Source organism: Chlorocebus sabaeus, chromosome 23 (assembly GCF_047675955.1).
Source record: "Chlorocebus sabaeus isolate Y175 chromosome 23, mChlSab1.0.hap1, whole genome shotgun sequence".
Taxonomy (NCBI): Eukaryota; Metazoa; Chordata; class Mammalia; order Primates; family Cercopithecidae; genus Chlorocebus; species Chlorocebus sabaeus.
In genome coordinates, this window is record NC_132926.1 from 24786897 (window position 1) to 24810418 (window position 23522).

At 41.2% G+C, this 23522-nt stretch overlaps 1 long non-coding RNA gene across 1 annotated transcript in view; it reads left to right on the plus strand.

Moving 5' to 3' along the window:
• The window catches only part of LOC103244868 (uncharacterized), a 17717-nt gene extending 5683 nt beyond the window's left edge, over positions 1-12034 (plus strand). The window contains exons 3-4 of the long non-coding RNA XR_501765.3: positions 10188-10347; positions 10851-12034. This is a non-coding gene — a long non-coding RNA (uncharacterized lncRNA). The remainder of the gene's footprint in view (positions 1-10187; positions 10348-10850) is intronic.
• Positions 12035-23522: the final 11488 nt, after the last annotated feature.

Below are 23522 nucleotides of genomic sequence, written 5' to 3' on the forward strand. Positions count from 1 at the left end.
TAGCCTGCAAGTTGAGAAACTAAGCATCAAATCCAAATACTTCTTTCAATACTACACATACTGCCGTGCAGTCCTAGGTCTAGTGAGACCTGGATAGGTTATCTCTTCTCCTTACATCCTACCTGGGTAAGAGGACTGCGCAAGATGTAGTCTAAAGTCCTTCCCAGTCCTGCCGAGCTGGTCTTCTGGGCAGGGTGGGGAGAGACAGATGGTTATCACCTCCTTCAGGCTGATGGGCAGTCATGGAATCTGGATGGTCAGCATGCAGAGGCTGGCCCACCCCTTTTCAGGTGTGTCCCTGGGATGGCTGCTGTCCTCATAAACAGCTTTGCTGGCATCAGAAATAAGGCTTGGAATGGACACGTGTACTTGCTCTGCTTCTAAGAAGAACACCATGCCCAACGATGGGGTCCACTGGCATCAATAATGATTACTAACCTACACTCTACCGAGTTCTGTGTGCTAAGCACTTAGCAGACGTTACCTCATGTGCTCTTACAATTCTTTACTCTGGCACCACTTTAAATCCCATCTTACAGACGAAGGAACTGAGGCTCAGAGAGGTGAAGTGACTTTCATAAGCTCACACACAGTGACAGAGAATTTCAAGCTGGGATTGTGCATTCCCACAGCAGTTCCCTTAACTAAGGCACTGGTTTGATGAGGCCACTGGTTTGAGGATTAGTCCCCTTCCTGATCCTCCTCTGTATGGGAAGACTGGGGCCATCCAGACTCAACAGCGGGCAGCTATATAACCTTCTCATCAGCCCTTCTCCAGAGTCAGAGTTGAAGAAGCTCACCTAATCCAACCCTGCTGGTTTGAAACTGTGGGGAAACTGACATACAGAGAGGGGCAAGGTCATGTCCAACATCACTCAGTTAATTTGTGGCCGAATCAGTACTTGACTCAAAGTCACTGGAATCCCAACCCAGTACTTTTATCTCTCTCTTTGCTTCTTTCTTTCTTTCTTTCTTTCTTTCTTTCTTTCTTTCTTTCTTTCTTTCTTTCTTTCTTTCTTTCTTTCTTTCCTCTTTCTTTTCTTTTTTCTTTTTTTTTTTTTTTGAGACAGGGTCTCACTCTATCACCCAGGCTGGAGTGCAGTGGCATGATCTCAGCTCACTGTAACCTCCAATCCCCAGGCTCAAGCAATTCTCTCACCTCAGCCTCCAGAGTAGCTGGGATTACAGGCGTGTGCCACCATGCCCAGCTAATTTTTATACTTTTAATAGAGACAGGGTTATACCATGTTGGCCAGGCTGGTCTCAAATTCCCGACCTCAAGTGATCCACCCGCCTCAGCCTCCCAAAGTGCTAGGATTACAGGCGTGAGCCACTGCACTCAGCCTGTTTCTTTGCTTTCTTTCTGAGAAGAAAGGACAGACTTTAGGACAAGTCATGAGTTAATAGTTTTTAGCTATTTTTTAAAGATGAGTTAAGGCACTGAGGTTTTCACAGGTATTATCCCATTTAATCCTCAAAACAAGCCTGGCAATTAGGGACTGCTATTATTTGCATTTTAGAGATGAGAAAACTGAGGCTCAGGGAGGTTGAGAAACTTGTCTTCTATTAAATAGTGGAGCCATAATGAAACCCAGCAGCAGACTAATTCCAGAGCCAGTTTCTTCTCAGGCTGATCCAACTGCATCTGTGGAATTCTCCCATCAGAACATCTGCCTACAGGTGGAAGACTGTCAAATTACCGCAGAGGGCAGGGCTCAGGCCAATGCATGTATGAGGAAGTGCAGCATTGCTTGGCCTTGATGTGGGTGTGCAGAGAGCCTAATGCACTTAAAGTATGTATAAGAACTTCAGATCTTGTCGAAAACCAGCTGTAGTTAAAACAATAATATTGATATGAACTATTACTTGTTGCACAACTTCCGTGTTGCAGGTTCTTTATGTGTATTGCCTCTGAGCCTTACAGCAACCCCATGTTAGGATACCTTCATGGTAACTTCATAAAGTTACCCAAAGTTTACAGCCGATGTAGTGAGACTTTGTGAGGTTAAGTGACTTGCTCAGGTTCCCATGGAGAATAAGTAGCTAAGCTGGGATTCAAGCAGGTTCTCAAAGCACCTGCCACTCTGTCTTCCTTGTTCCCTACCGTTTGCTTCTCACTGGCAACAGTGAGGGCAGAAACCTCCTGGTGGAGGATTGAGGAGGACTGTAGTTACGCTCATCCCCTGGGCCTGTGTGGACCCACAGCATTTGGTATACGGGAACAGGGAGGGTTGGAACACAGTGAGCTTTGAGTGTGGCCAGAGGGAAGACTGATTCTAAAGTTAACTTGAACATGAACAACAAACTTAGGTTCTGTTTTCCCTTTCAGTTAAAAACAAATAAACAAACAAAACGGCCGGGCGTGGTGGCTCACTCCTGTAATCCCAGCACTTTGTGAGGCCGAGGCGGGTGGATCACAAGGTCAGGAGATCAAGACCATTCTGGCTAACATGGTGAAACTCCGTCTCTACTAAAAATAGAAAAGATTAGCTGGGCCTGGGGGCAGGCACCTGTCCTCCCAGCTACTTGGGAGGCTGACGCAGGAGAATGGCCTGAACCTGGGAGGCGGAGCTTGCAGTGAGCGGAGATCGCACCACTGCACTCCAGACTAGGTGACAGAGAGCGAGACTCCATCTCAAAAAAAAAAAAAAAAAACAAAGAAACAAAAACCCGAAACAAAACAAAAACAACCACCTCCGACTCTGCTGTTTGACAGGCTGGTATAAAAAGAGACAGGAGATGTCAGGTCCACTCCCTGTTCTGTCACTAACACACTGGGACCTGCGGCAGTTCCTTCCCACCTGGGCCTGTCTTCCCAATATGCACAGTGGAAATGAAGAACTAGATCAGTGGTGTTTAAAACCTTTTTTTTTTTTTTGGTGGTGGTATGGGGGTAGACAGCAAGCCTCTTTTTCAAATAGAAAGTTACATGGAAGGACAACATACAAACTGCTTTCAAGAGCAACTGCTTTCATTGACTCAGCCCCAGAACCTAGAACCTTGCCTCCCTGGCCTCCATGTTGTCTCCCTGCTGCCCCTTCCCTGTGACAGCCACAGAGGCATCCCCCACGTACGCTAGGACTTGGAAGATCCCAGGTCGACAGCCGGGGCCATGTGGCTTCCTCTACATATAACATGTGCACTGGCCATGGATGCTCCCTGTATAGAGAGAGGCTCATAAAGGGAGGCGCATAGGCTCAGGACCTTCTCAGTTCTCCAGGCCCATTTGTCAGGGCCTTGGGTCATGGGCATGCTGTTGTCAAGTGGGTCTGACGCTTATGCATGGGTGGTAGGGTTTGCGTTCTAAGGGGAAATTCCCAGTCACTCCCGAGTGGCATGTGATGTGAGGCGTGGAGAGGAAGAGAGGTTTTCTTTGCAAGTTCAAATAAAATGGGCTTAGCCTCCTTCAGGGATCCTGGAGAGAAAGAGCAGGTTTGGGGTTCTGTATGGATCTCAATTCGGCCACACACAATAGCTGTGTGGCGTTAGGCAAGTTACTTACCCTTTCTGGGTCTCTGCTGTATGCTCTGTAAAACACAAATAATGATGAGGATAATGATAATAATAAAGTGATTTCTTACTGTATACTTCCTATGTGCAGATGCTAAGTAAGTGCCTCTCGTGCATTATATCTGCAAAGCCTCATGATAACAATATTAGGTAGACATTGTATTATCCACTTTGCCAAGGAGAAAACTGAAGCGTAGAACAGTTAAGCGGCTTGCCCAAGTTCACACAGTTATAGCTAACAAGTAACATAGCTAAGATGCAAACTCACGTTTATCAGACTCCAAAGCCTACATTTTCAGCTGCAACATTATCCCACCTTCTTCAAATAAAGCCTGCTTCAAATGGCTGTTTTGAGAATCATGAAAAACAATCTAAGCCATGATCACAGAGCTGGTATATAGTAGGTGCTCAGCAAATGAGTTCCCTTTCCTTATCTCCATGCTAACCAAAAGTCCCTGCAGACTTGAAGGAGTGGATGACTGTTCATGAGTTCCTCTTTTCCTAGCATGTGAAAATAGGGCAAAGGAAGAGAATTCTGTCTGATCTCAGGAAAAATGACTTTTTTCCTGCAAACAAGCTATTTTTATTTTAATATTTAGACTGGGTCTTGCTATATTGCCCAGGCTAGAGTACAGTGGGGCAGTCATAGCTCACTACAGCCTCTAACTCCTGGGCTCAAGTGATCCTTCTGCCTCAGTCTCCCAAGTAGCTGGGACTATAGGTGATTGCCCCTACACCTGGCTAATTTTTTTAAAATTAATTTTTTGAAGAGACAGGGTCTTGCTATGTTGCCCAGGCTAGTGTTGAACTCCCGGGCACAAGTGATCTTCCTGTCTCAGCCTCCCAAAGTGCTGAGATTACAGGCATTAACCACTGTGCCTAGCCCAAATAAGCTTTTAAAATGACTTTACCAATCTACGTTCCATGGGATACTATTCCACATTGTTCTGTGTTCAATAAAGTTTGAGAAATGCTACGTCCTCAACCCCTCTCTTGAAGAGTTCCATTGTACATTAGCATATTAAAGGCACTGATAAATCCTGCTGCAAAGAGTTCCACCTAATTTAGCTTAACCCTGCCCCCCGCCATAATACATATTAGCATCTTTTTCTAAAGAACACACATGGAAGAGAAGCTGATTCTTGTCCATTTATGCACATAAGGCAATTAAGGGCCAGAAAGCTTTGGGTTTAGAGCTTAGGTCACATAGCTATCCAGTGGTAAATACTTTTGTAAATGAAGACTTATTCTCAAATCCATTGCTGAAATGCAGGGTAGAGTGGCAAGTACAAGAAGGAAACTCAAGTCAGATAACCTGAGTTTATATCTTGCCTCCACCATTCTTTAGCCTTGTGACCTTGAGCAGTTTGCTTAACCATCCCGGGCCTCAGTCTCCTCATCAGTTACATGAGGTAATATGATACACACCTCATGATGCTAGTCTGGGGAGCCAGTGAGTTAATACACGAAAAGTATTTAGAACAGCACCATGCATGAAGTTAGTTATCAGTATGCCTGTTGGAGTTTTGCATAAAAGGGAGTCCGCCTGAATATACATGGTACCGGAGGCCTGCTGTGTGAGAGCGCCTGCTGCCTGCCGGGGCTCACAGGGCCTTGCTGGAGGGAGGCCGGGCCTTGGCTTGCAGCTCTGGGGAGGCCTGTTTTCCAGCCAAAGCTCTCAGGAGGTGAGAGCTCCTATCCTCCCTCCCCCACCAGCTCCAGGGCCAGGCCTCTGGGTGCTACCGGATCAGACAATATCCACATTTCTGTTTCTTCTCCCTGTCTCCTAAGCCCAGAGGAATCCTTGTTGGAATTGACAATTTGTGAGGCTAGATCGATCTGGAAGAAAGAGCTGAAATAAGCAGTACAGCATCGTACAAGGAGTACCGGCTTTTGAGCCAGACAGTCCTGGCACCAAACCCAGGCTATGACACTTCCCACTTGCATAATTTTGGCCAAGTCACTTAATTCCTTTGAGTCTCAGTTTCTTCATTTGTAACACGTGCATAATAATGGTACCTACTTTCTAAGTGTGCTGTGAGGTATGAATAACAGCTAATGTTTAATACAGGCTTACTACATGCCATGTGCTGTTCTAGCAGCCAGGTATAGCTAATGTCATAATAGACAAGATACCTGCTCTCGTGGAGCTCAGTTCTATTAATAGAAGGGGTAGATATGACACAAGTAAAGAAATAAAAAAACAGATCAGAGTGTAATAGTGTATATAGAGAAAATAAAATAGGGTAAAGGTCAGAGAATGAATAAAATGGTCTGGGAAGGACTCACTGAGGCCCCGATATTTAAACTGAGATCTGACTGATAAGGAGTGAACTGTATGCAGCAATCTGGGGGAATAGCCTTCCAGACAGAAAGGACAGCTAGGCCGAAGGCCCTGAGGTGGGAGTAAGCTTGGTTTGCTTGAGGGACAGAAAGAAGGTCCTTATGATGCAGAAGGGGAAAATAGTATAAGATAAAATTATCCAACCCGACTATACACTTAAATGAATGAAAACCTATGTCCACACAAAAACTTGTACCTGATTGTTGGTTCATAGCAGCATTATTCATAAGAGCCAAAAAATGAGAACATCCCAAAAATCTGTTAACTGATGAATGAATAAACAAAATGTGGCATATCCATACCACGGCAGCCATAGAAAGCAATGAAGTACCGAGACGCACATGGGAGACAACATGTTTGAGCCTTGAAAGCACTATGCGAAGTGGAAGACACCAGACACAGAAGGCCACATCTATGATTTCATTTCTATGAAATCTCCAGAAAAGGAAAATCAACAAAGGCAAAAAGTAAATGAATGACTCCAGGGGCTGAGGGGAGTGGAGAATGGAGAGTGACTGCAAGGGGGCACCCTTGGTTTTGGAATGATAAAAGTGTTCTGGGCTGGACACGGTGGCTCAAGCCTGTAATCCCAGCACTTTGGGAGGCCGAGGTGGGCGGATCACGAGGTCAGGAGTTCAAGACCAGCCTGGCCAACATAGTGAAACCCCGTCTGTACTAAAAATACAAAAAATTAGCCAGGCATGGTGGTGGGTGCCTGTAATCCCAGCTACTTGGGAGGCTGAGGCAGGGGAATCGCTTGAACCCGGGAGGCAGAGGTGGCTGTGAGCTGAGATCACACCACTGCACTCCAGCCTGGGTGACAGTGGGAGACTCCATCTCAAAATAAAATAAAATAAAAAATGTTCTGGAATTAGTGGAAATTGTTGCACAACTTTGTGAAGATACTAAAAACCACTGAATTGTACACTTTAAAAGGATAAATTTCATGGTACGTGGATTATATTTCAATCTTTAAAAAGAATTGGAGGGCTAGGCTTAGAAGTTAAACTGGATATTGGGGGGTAGTACTACTGTTATGAATATTATGGAGGAGGATCCTAACACAGAGAGAAGATATGCACCTTGCCGGGGACCACACAGCTACAAATTGGCTGAGCCTGGCTTCAGAGCTCCTTCTTTTATGTAAAACATTGATGTAGCCCAGGGGCTGGTATCCGTCCTTATAAACTCTATATATGGGGTTAGGGTTTCAGTTTCCGGATTCCCTTCCCTTGAGGCCTCCAATCTCATGTCTGGCCTCCACTTCCTGAGATGCACCCTACCCACCTGCCTCGTTCCAAGCAGAGAGACTAAGGACCTGGCGTTCTTTTGTCCTGCCCTCTTGGGCAAGTCTACAGCAGCGACAGCCACATCCTCCTCGGCTGCTCATTAACTCTCTGCCAACACAGTCACACTGGAAATTCTGGTTCGCAGGCCAGGCCTAGATAAGGGACCCCAGAGGAATCCAGAGCATGGATTAAGCTTTCTTCAGGCTTGTCAGGGGAGGCAGAGGGTTAAGCTGCCCCTCTACTACCAAGGACCTCCGCGGAGCCAGTGCGAGGCCAGATGTCCTGATGGGCAAAGGCCTGCAGGGCTGGGAAGAGCTCCGCCCACCAGGGTGTGGACACAGCCGCCCACCTCGGGATTGGCAGCACACAAAGGCGCTGGGCCAATAAAAAGCCACGCCTTTTTAAACAGATGCACTAAAGCTTAAGTGGTGATAATTATCTGCATGTTGCTCCCCAAAGAAAAATGTAGCTGTTTGTTCTGTAGCCAGCCCATTAACTACGTTGGTGCCTACCTATCTCAAGGCCTGCATTTCTGGCAATCCTGTTCTGACAGAGAAGTCTGACCTTCAGTCAAACCCCAACAGAACCAGGAGTAAGTGGTCTTTATATTAGGGAAGGTCTTCATTGGTAATTTTTAACTTTTTAGGAGCTCCAAATTCCTTTAAGAATCCAACAAAAGGGGTCAACACTTGCCCAGAGAGAGGCACACACCACTTTTGCACTGAATTTCAGAAGGATACAAGTCAATAACCCTTGACTTTTGGCCAAAGGGGGGAAAACATCCTATATTTTTGAATGTATATTTTTTATTAAGGCAGAACTTCACAGAGAATAGTGCACAAATGTTAAGTGCGAAGATAGTGGGTTTTCATGTATGCATACACCCTTGTAACTACCATTCATGTAAGAGATGGAACATTTCCAGCTCTCAGAATGACCAAAAGAAATTCGGCAAGACTTTTTTATTTGTTTGTTTATTTTTTGAGACACAGTTTCCCTCTGTGGCCCAGGCTGGAGTGCAGTGGCGCAATCTTGGCTCACCGCGACCTCTGCCTCCCAGGTTCAAGTGATTCTTCTGCTTCAACCTTCCTACGAGCTGGGTTTATAGGCACGTGCCACCACGCCCGGATAATTTTTGCATTTTTCGTAGAGACGCGTTTTGTCATGTTGGCCAGGCTGGTCTCAAACTCCTGGCCTCAAGTAATATGCCCACCTCAGCCTCCCAAAGTGCTGGGATTACAGGCATGAACCACGGCACCCAGCCAAATCATAAAATTTTAAAATGGTATGTTATAATTGGTTAAAAAAATACATGAAGTGCAGTTCAGAAGGGTGTAAAATGAAGGATAAAAGTATCCTGGCTATCCTACACACAAGAGGTAGTCACCACCATTAACAGATTCTGTGATATCCATCCAGAAATTACATATACATACCACAACACGGAGTCACATTATACAGCTTTTATTTCAGGTTGCTTTTCTCCTAGCAACTGACTTAGAGACTTTTTCATATTATACATATGAATATACTTATGTTTAGAATACTGCATCTTTTTGGAATATGCTAATGTATAAATATTCCTAGCTTATTTCGTTACGTTTCTACTGATTATCAGTAGAACAGCTTGTTTCCAGGTTTAAATATTATACATTCTGTTGTGTGGACATTACTTCTTTATACAGTTTAACCTGTAGGATAAACTCTGCAAGTGGAATTGCTGGGTTAAAGGATGTGACTATTCAAAAGGCTTCTGGTAGGCTGAATATTCACATTCCCCACCCCTGTCTTCATCCCTGAAACCTGTCGATGTGTCACCTTACATTGTAAAAGAGATTTTGTAGATGTGATTAAGTTAAGAATCCCGAGACAGGGAGCGTACCCTGGGTTTTCCAGGTGGACCCAATGTAATCACAAGGGTCCTTATAAGTGGAAGGCAGGTGGGTCGCAGTTAGCAGGGAAGGTCATGTGAGGATGGAAGCGGGGGTGGAAGTGATGCGGTCAAGAGCCAACAGCCTCTAGAAGCAAGAAACAGTGAGAAGCGAATTGTTCCCTGGTGCTCCAGAAAGAACCAGCTTTGCTGACACATTGATTCTCATCAGGTGACTAAGAGACTTATGTCTTTTGGTGTCCATAATGGTAAGATAATACGTTTGTGTTGCTGTTAAGTTGGTGGTAATTTGTTACACCAGCGTTAGGAAACAGGGCTGCATCCTCTCTCATTTTCACCAAGACAGTAGGAGAGTACTGGGTTCCCCAAAGTTCCCAAATAAACTCTTTAAAAATGTTGCCAGTTTAGAGCAGAAGTTTGAGAATCTGAGGCTGTCTACGACTCGCTGTTTTCTGAAGAAGGCAAAACACATATATATGTGCCTGTAGTTTGTGAGTGCTCATGGATCCCCTAAGGTTAGAGCTTTCCTTTTAGGGTTTTGGGTTCCCCTTCCCTTGCCATCTCCCCCAAGGCAGCTGTGGTTCCCATCCATGGTTCCAGTGCAGAAGATCTCAAACTGCCAGGGCAGGAGGAGTCCTTAGAGATCATCTGGGGTACTATGCCCATTATAAAGATGGAGAAAAAGAAAAGCTGGAATGAGATGTGAGTTTCATGACTCCCAGTGCTGTGTGTGTGTGTGTGTGTGTGTGTGTGTGTATATATGTTTGCCTATACATCCTCCTCTGCAAGGGAGGAGAAAGGACAGAGAAGCATCCAGGTCTGGGCTGAGGTTTGGGAGATCCCTCATGTCACAGGTGAGTCCAGTTTTAGTAACCAGTCAACCCCAGGCGGTAAAGACCTCCCACAGGCTCGTCTTCCCTCTTTTGGGGAGGGAGATGCACACATAGAAGACCTATCCAGAGACTCCTGGCCTCAGGCTTCAGGTCCTGAGAGTGAACTCTGGGTTCTTCAGAGCTAAAGAGTTTGCCAAGGAGGGGCTGAGATGGGGAACTTGATCTTCTCCCCACTGGTCTCAGGTGCGACCCTTTCCCATCTCTGGGCTTCCTGGGCTCTGCCATCATCCCCTCCAACTGGTTGTTTCTTCCTCATCTAGGCTTTTTGATTCCTGAATCTGTTGGAAATAGCTTTGGACTGAATGGGGATTACGGGTGATCAAGATCTTCCAAGATATACTTACACCTTCCCTGGGGAATCCTGAATGGAAACCTGAGTTGGAAAGGAGGAAACGGGGCGGTGACACCTGGCTGCAGAGGGTAAGAACAAGTGCCTTCAGCTGACCGAACCCTTTTCTGTCTATCAGCACCAGTTATTGATCACGGACGGTGTGCCGGGCACCGCGCCAAAGCAATTCGTACATACTATCATTCATTCCTTGTAACAACCCAAGAAGCGGGTATTATCACTGTGACTATTATTTTGCAGATAAGAAAAAAGATGCTCAAAGATTAAGAACTTGCTAGTTCCTGGCAGAGCTGGGTTTTCAACAACCCAGATCTTAACCAGTTACTCTCTTCTGCCTGCCTTCTTGGTTGAAAAGGGTTCCAAAAGAGAAAATTAACACCACGAAACCTCATGCTCAGCCCTGACTCTGTCCCTTTCTGTGTTTGTCCATGTCCCTCCTGCCTCAACCCTACCTTCATAGTCCTGTTTTCTGCAGCCCAATATAGTATACCCATAATACTTACAGTCAGTGAGTTAGCGCTTTCCTCTCTTACGCCAGCTGCTGTTTTAAGGAAGGCTTTTTTTTGTTTTTTAGGGGAAGGAAACAGGGAGATATGGATTCATTTAGATGACATACGTGGAGCATTTATGTGTCACCCGCTGTGAACGGCACTGGCACTATGATGGTGAGCAAGACAGGAAGTCCCTATACTCCTAGACTGTATTCATTACATGATCACACAATTAACATTGAATTATAATTTTGATAAGAGGTAAGAAGGTCAAAGACAGGTGCTTAGAGAATATTTCACAGATCAACTGGAACCCAGGCTTCCAGGAGGAAAAGGCATTATAAGGATGATAGAAGGCCTTGGTCTGTGAAAAGCGGGAGGTGGGGAGGGGGAAGGGGAGAGATGGTAGGGGGAGGGTAGTGGGCAGTGTGGTTGCTTGACCTTTATTGTGTTCTGAGTCTGAGTCCTTGTGTATGAAATGGGGATGATATTTACTCCTCAGGGAGGGGCGGAGTGATATGACATGAGAATATGTGGTAGCTAGTACACAGGCTGCACCCAGGCTGCCCTGCCTACGGTCAGCCCCCTCCCCATTACAGTTCAACCCAGTTTACTTTCTCCAGCTCATTCCTGGGTTTGGCTTCTTGACAGAAAGCCTATTAGAAAAGTTCCAACCAGGGACTCTTTGATTTCCTCTTTTCCTGTCAGTCTGAAACTCCAAAAGGCAGAAATCCCTGGGTTTTATTCTGGGTAATGAAGGTGGAGTTTGGGGGCTGCATATTTTTCACTTGGATAGCATCTCACAGCGTATTTTCCCAGAGAAACCCTCCCCTATCCCTGTTCTGCTGGAAGCTGTGGGCTAGCCAGACAGTGATGTATCTGTCATCCCGCCGGACTCAGCCCAGAAAGAAGCCCAGGTGGAGAAAATAAGAGTAAATCAAACCATATGGGAAGTGAACTGGCTTTGGGGGCTGCTTACTCTTCTCCTTGCATAGAGGGGAAACAGATATGTCTTTATCCCTTTCCCACTGTGGGCTTTCTTCTTTTTAGGGGTGCTGAATGCAGGTTGAGAGCCAGCCCCCTCCCAAAGTTTCTAGGGTCTGGGGTAGAAGTATCACATACCATATGTCTCCAAATAAAAGTTCCATATCACACCAATAAAGTGTTTAAAAGATGCTCTATCTTCCTAACTTGACAAAATAGACCATTATAACACAAAATAAGGTATATTTAAAGTCATGGTTTTTATGACTAGAAGCTGGCAAAAATATCAAAGATCACTGAATTTAATTATTGCATATTTCTGCGTGTTCTATTTGTGTCAGTGACGTTTGAATAAAGACATTTGCAATTTACATGATTCTATGCATTTATTTTCCAAATCAACTTTGATTTGGAGAAACTGCTCTGATAAGGAGTTGCACATGGAATTGTCAAGCAACATTTAGGTTCATTTCTGAATCTAAAAGGCCTGTGGTAGGCTAAATAGTCACATTTAAGTATTCATTTTACCTACTACATTCACCTGTAATGAGGCCACATGTACAGAAAGCCCTCAATTAACATTGTGGAGAAGTTCTTGGAAACCGCAGCTTTAGGTAAAATATACAGGTCCTCGAATGTCGTCATTGGTTCTACATCATTTTGTTATAATGTTGATGAGGACAAAAAAATGGCTTTTGTGTAGTTTCACTTAAACTTGTAGTTTCCAAGAACCTAGTGATAATTACTGAGACTTACTATAAACAGTATCCCAGAAAATTACAAATTATCTTCACCTTATTGTATAAATATTCCTTATATTACAATTTTCCCTATCTCTTAAAGCAATATCTAGATCATACAGTATTTCTTGAACTGTTCTTTCAAGTTTTTCAATTCTCAGATATTATAAGGAAACTTTCTTAAAAGCAGTATTTTCCTCAATTTGTTCTGACCTCATTCAATCAAGATTATACCCTGACCTGTAATGGTCAAAAAATGGTTTATAAACAAGTTAGTTTGGGAGTACTTGCATGTGAATCTTCTCTTTCATAGTCATGTAAAACATTTTTGTTTTATTGTTTCGGTTTCTTTATATTTCATTGGAATGCCATTTTTGTTGTATATTTCACATGCATTTTTGTTTGGGGAAAGCAGTTTCTAAAACCTGTAATACTTCAGTTGTTAAAGTAAATTAGACAAGCGTAGATTCCTTTTTTTTGTGGTAATAGTAAAAAATAGTTCAAACTAAGTAACTATAGATGGTGCTTATTCAAAATTATTTTCATTTTCTCCCAAGATCACAATTTCCTTTTATTTCTTTTTTAAAATTTTTTCCCACAATTTTACTCTTTGCGGATCCTGTTTTACTTATTTAATGCATCTTTTACTTTTTCCAAACTAAATCTACTTTAATAGCATTTTGTCAACAGTCCTTTGAGTATGTGAAAGTGGTTTCAGTGTGAAATCTGATGTTTCATCAGATGTTCTCTTTTAGCAGATCCATAAAATATTTTAATCTTTTTCTAAAAATTGACATAATTCTAGGCACAGATATAACTGTGTCTCCTAGTAACAAATTTAAACTACATGCTGTATGTGGTAGAAAAAATACCCCCAGATTTTCAGCTAAGTTAATGCCATTTCCTTGGGCTTGTCCTAACAGTCTTTTAAATAAATTCCTCAAGTTGAAAGTTGATTTTTTTTTTTTTTTTCAGTTCTCCTTTATATGATTGTCTTTGTCTTTTCTCTTACCCAAGTGCCTCCACAGCTCATACTTCTCCACAGTTCCAGGGAGTGCTCATGCCTGATATTGGTGGTGGCACAATCCACAGACGTTTGCTGTGCTTGGATGCAGTAGCATTTTGTCTCAGGGATGTACACGAGATATTAAAAAGATTTCATGGGGGCCTGAATGGTGTGTCACGGAGTAGATGTTTAGGATTACAGATTGCACTAAGCCAGCACTGAGCATTAGATGCTGAGTGACAGTGATGCCCACTGTTCTTTGATAAACTTATTGTGACCTTTAGGGCCTAGTGAAGTGTGGGGCTTGGGGCAGAAATGCGTTTAACCTAATCTAGACTGCGTGTTGATCAGGGCCACCATGTGTTGTTGGTAGATTACTTCTCTTGGTGCTCTCATGCTTCTCCCTCCATGTCCATGAGTTCAAATTCTCATTTTTTAAAGTTTATTTTCAAATGAAACCTCTTCCATGAAGACCACCCTGATACAGGCCTCACCCTGTCAATCTTATCCCGCTGGAATATTTTTCTCTTTCCTTTGGTCTTCCAAAATTTTTGATCTGGCCTTGTTAGGATCCCATAGGATAGAGTTACTGTACATGTTGTTACATATTTTAGTGGTGAAGAGCTTGGACCTGGATCCAAACTCACTAGACTTTGGATCCTAGCTTCATTCTTTATCAGCTGTGAGACTTGTGCCTCAGTATCTTCATCTGTAAAATGGGAGTAAATAATAGTACTTATCTTCTACAAGTTTTTGTGAGGTTTAAAGTGTTTAAAGCTCATTTTCTGATGGGTGGCATGGAGAAAGCACAATAAATGCTAGTGATTATTAGATTCACCATATTCTCCTTCACATTCTAACACAATGTGTGAATATTTTATCCCTCCTATAACTCCCTAAGTTCCCTCAGCTCTGTGGTCATGATGGATTTTTTCCATTGTTCTTATTGTGGTAAAATATGCATAAAATCTACCATCTCAAATTTTTAACTGTATGGTTCAGTGATACTAAATTCATGTTATTATGCAACCCTCATCGACATCCATCTCCAGAACTCTTCATCTTGTAAAACTGAAACTCTACTGATTAAATACCTTACTCCCCTCTCCCTAGCCCCTGGCAACCACCATTCTTTGTCTCTGTGAAATTGACTACTCTAGGTATCTCGTACAAGTGGAATCACAGTATTTGTCCTTTTGTGACTCACTTATTAGACTTAATGTCCTCAAGTTTCATCCATGTTGTAGTGTATGTAAAAATTTCCTTCCTTTTTGTGGCTCAGTAATATTTGATTGTATATATGAATATACCACATTTTGTTATCCATTCATCCATCAATGAACTCTTGGGTTACTTCCACCTTTTGGCCATTATATAATGCTGCCGTGAATGTGGGTATATCCGAATCCCTGCTTTCAATCCTTCTGTGTGTGTACCCAGAAGTGGAATTGCTGGATCATATGATAAACCTGCTAAGTTTTCTGAGGAACTGCCATGCTGTTTTCCATAGCAGTGGTACTATTTTGTATTGCACCAATGGTGCACAAGGGTTACAATTCTCCACATCTTCACCAACATTTATTTTCTCTTTTTTTGGTAACAGTCATCCTAGTGGATGTGAGATGATATCTTACTGTGGTTTTAATTTGCAGTTCCCTATTATTAGTTGAACTTGTCTTTATGTGCTTATTGGTCATTTGTATATCTTCTTTAGAGAATTATCTATTTAAGGTCTTTGTCCATTTTTGAACTGGATTGTTGAGTTTCAGTGGTTCTCTGTGTATTCTGGATATCACTCCCTTGTTAAACATATAATTTGCAAATATTTTCTCTCATTCTATAGGTTGACTTTTCACTCTCTTAATAGTGTCCTTTGAGGCACAGAAACCTACTTTTTGTGAAGTCCCACTGGTCTTTGTTGTTGTTGCCTGTGCCTTTGGTGCCACATCCAAAAAATCATTGCCAAATCTAATCTCATGAAACTTTTCCTGGTTATTTTCTAAGAATTGTATTGTTTTAGTTCTTATATTTAAGTCTTCAATCAATTTTGTGTTAATGTTAATATATGGTATTAGATAAGGGTCCAATTGAATTCTTTTGCATGTGGATATCCAATTTCTGAGCACCATTTGTTGAAAAGACAGTCATTTCCCTATTGAATGGTCTTGGCACCCTTGTTGAAAATCATTTGACCGTAAGTGCAAAGATATTTTTCTAGGGTGTGTATTCTATTCCATTGGTCTATATGTCTGTCTTTATGCCAGAACCACAGTTTTTAATACTGTAGCTTTATAAAAAGTTTTAATATCAGGAAGTGAGTCTCCCAATTTTGTTCTTTTTCAAGATTGTTTTGGTTATTGAGAGTCCCTTGAAATTCCACACGAATATTAGAATAGATTTTTCTATTTTCAAAAACATCACTGGTATTTTTACAGAGATTGCATTGAATCTGTAGATGACTTGGGTAGTATAGATATCTTAATATCAAGTCTTCCAATTCATTAACATGGTGTATTAGTGTCTTTTCATGCTGTTGATAAAGACATACCCAAGATGGGAATTTACAAAAGGAAGAAGTTTAATTGGACTTACAATTCTACATGGCTGGAGAGGCCTCACAATCATGGCGGAAGGCAAGGAGGAGCAAGTTACATCTTATGTGGATGGCAGCAGGCAAAGAGGGAGCTTGTGAGAGAAACATTATTTTAAAACCATCAAATCTCCTGAGACCCATTCACTATCATAGGAACAGCATGGGAAAGACCTGCCCCCATAATTCATTCATCTCCCACCGGCTCCCTCCTACAACACATGGGAATTATGGGAGCTACAAGATGAGATTTGGGTGGCGACACAGAGCCACACCCTATCACATGGTGTGCCTTTCCATTTATTTGTGTGCTGTTTAATTTCTTTTAGCAGTGTTTTATAGTTTTCACTGTGCATGTCTTTTACCTCCTTTGTTAATTCCTATTTTATTATTTTTGATGCTACCAGAAATGGAGTTTTCTTAACTGCCTCTTCAGATTAGATTGTTCCTCGTTAGTGTGCAGGGATGCCACTTTTTGTGTGTGTTGACTTTGTATTCTGCTAATTTGAATTTGTTCTAACATTTTTTGTGTTAAATATTTAAGGTTTTCTACATAGAAGACTGTATCATCTGTGAACAGAGATCATTTTTCTTCCTTCCCAATTTGGGTGCCTTTAATTTTTTTTTTTCCCTAATTGCTCTGTCTAGCATTTCTAGTATTATGTTGAATAGAAGTGAAACCAAGCAAAGCATCCTTGCCTTGTTCCTCATTCTAAACAAAAGCTTTTGATCTTTTTCATCACTAAGTATTATGTTTACTGTAGATTTTTCATATGTGGCATTTATTATTTTGAGATGAGATACTTTCTATTTCTAGTCCGTTTTTACCATGAAAGGGTGTTGAATTTTGTAAGATACTTTTTCTCCACCAATAGAGATGACCATTTGTTTTCTCTCCCCTTCATTCTGTTAATGCAGTATATCACATTGATTTTTCTTTTTGTATGTTGAATCATCGTTGAATTTCAGGAATAAGTCCCACTTGGTCATTGCTATGGTTTGAATTTGTGTTCCCATTCAAATCTCAAGTTGAATTGTAATCCCCAATGTTGGAGAAGGGGCCTGGTGGGAGGTGACTGGATCATGGGGGTGGACTTCCCCCTTCCTGTTCTCATGATAGTGAGTTCTCATGAGACTCATGCCTGTAATCTCAGCACTTAGGGAGGCCAAAGCAGGCGGATCATGAGGTCAAGAGAATGAGATCATCCTGGCCAACATGGTGAAACCCCGTCTCTACTAAAAATACAAAAATTAGCTGGGTGTGGTGGCACATGCCTGTAGTCCCAGCAACTTGGGAGGCTGAGGCAGGAGAATCACTTGAACCTGGAAAATGGAGGCTGCAGTGAGCTGAGATTGTGCCACTGCACTCCAGTCTGGTGACAGAGCGACACTCCGTCTCAAAAATAAAAAAAAAAGTATGTAGCACTTCCCCCTCCTCTCTCTCTCTTCCTCCCACTCTGGCCATGTAAAATGAACCTCCTTTCTCCTCTTCTTCCATCATGACTAAGTTTCCTGAGGCCTCCCTAGCCATGCTTCCTGTACAGCCTGTGGAATCAGGAGCTGATTAAACCTCTTTTCCTCATAAATTACCCAGTCTCAGGTAGACATATAATTTGCAAATATTTTCTCTCATTTCATAGGTTGACTTTTCACTCTCTTAATAGTGTCCTTTGAGGCACAGAAACCTACTTTTTGTGAAGTCCAACTGGTCTTTTTTGTTGTTGTTGCCCGTGCCTTTGGTGCCACATCCAAAAAATCATTGCCAAATCTAATCTCATGAAACTTTTCCCAGTTTTTATAGCAATGTGAGAATGGATTAATACAGACATGGCACATACTCATTTAAAAATGCTTCTTAATTCTGTCTGCTAATAGTATTTTGTTGAATTTTTGCATCAAAGTTATTGAGGGAGATTGGTCTGCACGTTTCTTGTGTCTTTCTCTGGCTTTAGCATTGTGAAGCAGATTCACTGCACTAGTTACCAGCTTGTCTGAGTCTTATGAGACAGAACACACACATATAACAAATTACATGAAGTGGGCTTGTTACTTACAGAAAAGCAGCAAGGGACAACAAAAGCCTCACATTCATTATGATCTGGTCTTCCAAAGTTCAGAAAAGCTGCTCAAGGTACATGGAGTCTCATCTGTGTGTGCTCCTTTTGCACTGCAACTGAGGCAACCTGGAATGTACCCCACCCTGGGTTTGATTTCCTTGGGGTGACATGACATACTGGGGTGACGTGACATGGAGTGAAAGTGTTGAAGGGCATCTTGTCTCCGGAGGTGGGGACTGGATCAGGACCTGGGCATTTCTGACTGGTTCCTCTCTGTCTCAGAATATTACACTCCCAGCACATTTTATAGTTATTATTGAACTACAAGTAAGAAAGAAGGGAGAACTGTGTCAGTCCAAGGCCACCCAGAGAACTGTCCTGCTGATATCAGGCCAATACTGGCTTCACAGAATGAGTTAGGAAATGTTCCCTTCTCTTTAAATGTCTGATAAAAGTTTGAGAAGAATTGGTGTTAATTATTCTTTAAATGTTTGGAATTTACCTGTGAAACCATCAGGTCCAGAGCTTTTCTTTATTGGGAGGTTTTCAATTGGTGGTTTAATCTCCTTACAAGTCATAAGGTCTATTCAGATTTTTTTTGTGTGTGTGATTCAGTCTTGGTAAGTTTTGTGTTTCTAGACAATATGAATTTTCCAATTTCCCTTCTGTTTTTGAGCTCTAACTTCACCCTATTGTGATTGGGGAAGATTATTTGTATGAAACTTTTAAAAATCAGTTGAGACTTTGTGGCCTAAGCTATAGTCTATCCAGGAGAATGTTCCATGTGTACTTGAGAAAAACATATATTCTCTTGTTGGTAGAGTGTCCTATATGTCTATTAGGTATAGTTGATTTATTGTGTTGTTCAAGTCCTCTATTTCCTTATGTCTGGTTGTTCGGTCCATTATTGAGAGTGAGATATTGAAGTCTCTATCATTGTAGAAATATCTATTTCTCCTTACAGTTCAGCCACCTTTTGCTTCATATGTTTTGATTAGCTGTTATTAGGTATGTAAATGTTTATTATGTTATGTTTTACTGTATTGAATCTCTTATTAATATATAATACCTTTGTCTCTTATGATTCTTTTAATTTAAAGTCTATTTTGTCTGATATTACCATCCCTGCTCTTCTTGGTTGCTATGTGCATGAAATATCTTTTCACTTTCAACCTATTTATGTCTTTGGATTCTAAAGTGAGTCTCTTATAGACAGCATATGGTTAGATCATTTTAAAAAATCTATTCTGCCAAACTGTCTTTTGAGTGAAATATGTAATGCACTTAAATTTAAAGTAATTACTGAGAAGGAGGGACTTCTGTCATTTTTTGTTTTTTTTATATGCCTTATAACTTCTTTTCTTTTTTCTGCATTGTCTCTTATATTTAATTTTTTAAATAGTGAAACATTTCAATTTCCTTATCTCCTTTTGTGTAAATTCCATAACTATTTTCTTTGCAGTTACTGTGAATATTACATTTAACATTCTAAAGTTATAATACTATAATGTGAATTTATATCAGTCTTAATAGCTTCAATAACACAAAAGTTCTGCTCATTTACAGCTCCATCCCCACTGCTGTCAGCTATTGAAGTTAAAAAATGCACCTTTGTACATTGTGTCCAAAAATGTAAACTAATAATTGTTTTAAAAAATGCATTGGTCTCTTAAATTATGTAGAAAACAAAACGTAGAATTACAAACTGACATTGCAATAACACAGTTGACTATTGAAAATGTGGGGGTTAGAGGTGCTGATATCAGTGGAGTCAAAAGTCTTCATACAAGTTTGACTTCCCAAAAAACTTAGCTATTAGTAGCTTACTGTTAACCAGAACCATTACTGGTACCATAAACTGTTAACACATATTTTATATATATATCATATACTATATTCTTAAAGTGAGCAGGAGAATACAGAAGAGAAAATATATTTACTGTTCGTTAAGTGGAAATAGATCATCATAATGGTCTTCATCCTTGTCAACTATGTTGAGTAGGTTGAGGAGAAAGAAGAAGAGGACAGATTGGTCTTGCCGTCTCAGGGATGGCAGAGGCAGAAAGGTGGAGGAGGTGGAAGGAGAGGTAGGAGACACATGCATACTTGGTGTAACTTTACAAAACTACATTGTAATTTCTGACTTTTTTTTTTTTTTGCTTTTGCATTTTTCTAAAAGTATTTCTATGTGGTACCAATCCTTCTTCCACCATTTGCTTTAGTTTCAGTGCCTGTATCATAGAAGGGTCCAATGTCAGAAAAGAAGTCAAAAGCAGTCTTGAAGAATCAAAACCCTTCTTCCAGATGGTCTAATGTCAATTTGTTTTCTGATGCAGCTACTTTTGCATCTTCTTCCTCATTGCCTGGCCCTGGTTCTGAAGCACTCATCTCTAAGTCATCTTCTGTTAGTTGCTCTGGAGTGGCATCTATTGGTGCTTAAATTTCTCTAAGATCCAAGTCATATTCACAATCGCTTTCATGATTTCCTTGATTGTCTCTGTTGTAAATCCTGTGAAGTCATGCACAACATCTGGACAGGGTTTTCTCCAGTAGGAATTTATTATCTGGAGATTGATGGCTTTAACAGATTTTTCTGTAATACCAGTGGAATCATGAATGGTGTAATCCTTCCAGACTTTCTTGATGTTCTATCAGGGTTCTCCTTGGTAGTGTCAATAATCATTTCTGTAGAGTACCATGTGTAATGGGCCTCAAAGGTACTTATGACCCTCTGATCTAGAGAAATTGAATTAGAGATGTTGTGTTTGTGGTATTATTTCAGAGGGCTCTGTTCTGTTCCATTGGACTATATATCTGTTTTGGTACTAGTACCCAGCTGTTTTGGTTACTGTAGCCTTGTAGTATAGTTTGAAGTCAGGTAGTGTGATGCCTCTAGCTTTGTTCTTTTGGCTTAGGATTGTCTTGGCAACGTGGGCTCTTTTTTGGTTCCACATGAACTTTAAAGTAGTTTTTTCCAATTCTGTGAAGAAAGTCATTGGTAGCTTGATAGGGATGGCATTGAATCTATAAATTACCTTGGGCAGTGTAGCCATTTTTACAATGTTGATTCTTCTTATCCATGAGCATGGAATGTTCTTCCATTTGTTTGTGTCCTCCCTCTTTTATTTCGTTGAGCAGTGATTTGTAGTTCTCCTTGAAGAGGTCCTTCAGATCCCTTGTAAGTTGGATTCCTAGGTATTTTATTCTCTTTGAAGCAATTGTGAATAGGAATTCACTCATGATTTGGCTCTCTATTTGTGTATTATTGGTGTATAGGAATGCTTGTGATTTCTGCACATTGATTTTGTATCCTGAGACTTTGCTGAGTTGCTTATCAGCTTAAGGAGATTTTGGGCTGAGACGATGGGGTTTTGTAAATATACAATCATGTCATCTGCAAACAGGAACAATTTGACTTCTTCTTTTCCTAATTGAATATCCTTTATTTCTTTTTCTTGCCTGATTGCCCTGGCCAGAACTTCCAACACTATGTTGAATAGGAGTGGTGACAGAGGGCATCCCTGTTTTGTGCCAATTTTCAAAGGAAATGCTTCCAGTTTTTGCCCATTCAGTATGGTATTGACTGTGGGTTTTTCATAAATAGCTTATTATTTTGAGATGTCCCATCAATACCTAGTTTATTGAGAGTTTTTAGCATGAAGGGCTGTTGAATTTTGTTGAAGGCCTTTTCTGCATCTATTGAAATAATCATGTGGTTTTTGTCTTTGGTTCTGTTTGTGATCGATTACGTTTATTGATTTGCATATATTGAACCAGCCTTGCCTCCCAGGGATGAAGTCAACTTGATTGTGGTGGATAAGCTTTTTGATGTGCTGCTGGGTTCTGTTTGCCAGTATTTTATTGAGGATTTTTGCATTGATGTTAATCAGGGATATTGGTCTAAAATTCTTTTTTTTGTTGTGTCAGTGCCAGGCTTTGGTATCAGGATGATGTTGGCCTCATAAAATGAGTTAGGGAGGATTCTCTCTTTTTCTATTGATCTGAATAGTTTCAGAAGGAATGGTACCAGCTCCTCTTTGGACCTCTGGTTGAATTCAGCTGTGAATCCATCTGGTTCTGGACTTTTTTTGGTTGGTAGGCTATTATTGCCTCAGTTTCAGAGCCTGTTATTGGTCTATTCAGGGATTTAACTTCTTCCTGGTTTAGTCTTAGGAGGGTGTATGTGTCCAGGAATTTATCCATTTCTTCTAGATTTTCTAGTTTATTTGTGTAGAAGTGTTTATAGTATTCTCTGATAGTAGTTTGTATTTCTGTGGGATTGGTGGTGATATCCCCTTTATCATTTTTTATTGCATCTATTTGATTCTTCTCTCTTTTCTTCTTTATTAGTCTTGCTAGTGGTCTATCAATTTTGTTGATCTTTTCAAAAAACCAGCTCCTGGATTCATTAATTATTTGCAGAGTTTTTGTGTCTCTATATCCTTCCGTTCTGCTCTGGTCTTAGTTATTGCTTGCCTTATGCTAGCTTTTGAATTTGTTTGCTCTTGCATCTGTAGTTCTTCTAATTGTGATGTTAGGGTGTCAGTTTTAGATCTTTCCTGCTTTCCCTTGTGGGCATTTAGTGCTATAAATTTCCCTCTATACACTGCTTTAAATGTGTCCCAGAGATTCTGGTATGTTGTCTTTGTTCTCATTGGTTTCAAAGAACATCTTTATTTCTGCCTTCATTTCATTATGTACCCAGTAGTCATTCAGGAGCAGGTTGTTCAATTTCCATGTAGTTGAGTGGTTTTGAGTGAGTTTCTTAATCCTGAGTTCTAATCTGATTGCACTGTGGTCTGAGACACAATTTGTTATGATTTCTGTTCTTTCACATTTCCTGAGGAGTGCTTTACTTCCAACTATGTGGTCCAACTTGGTGCAGAGTACTTCCAACTTGGTGCAGAGCTGAGTTCAAGTCCTGGATATCCTTGTTAACTTTCTGACTTGTTGATCTGTCTAATGTTGACAGTGGGGTGTTAAAGTCTCCCATTATTGTGTGGGAGTCTCAGTCTCTGTGTAGGTCTCTAAGGGCTTGCTTTATGAATCTGGGTGCTTCTGTATTGGGTGCATATATATTTAGGATAGTTAGTTCTTCTTGTTGAGTTGATCCCTTTACCATTATGTAAGGGCCTTCTTTGTCTCTTCTGATCTTTGTTGGTTTAAAGTCTGTTTTATCAGAGACTAGGATTGCAACCCCTGCTTTTTTTTTGTTTTCCATTTGCTTGGTAGATCTTCCTGCATCCCTTTATTTTGAGCCTATGTGTATCTGTGCATGTGACATGGGTCTCCTGAATACAGCACACTGATGGATCTTGACTCATTATCCAGTTTACCAGTCTGTGCCTTTTAATTGGAGCATTTAGCCCATTTACATT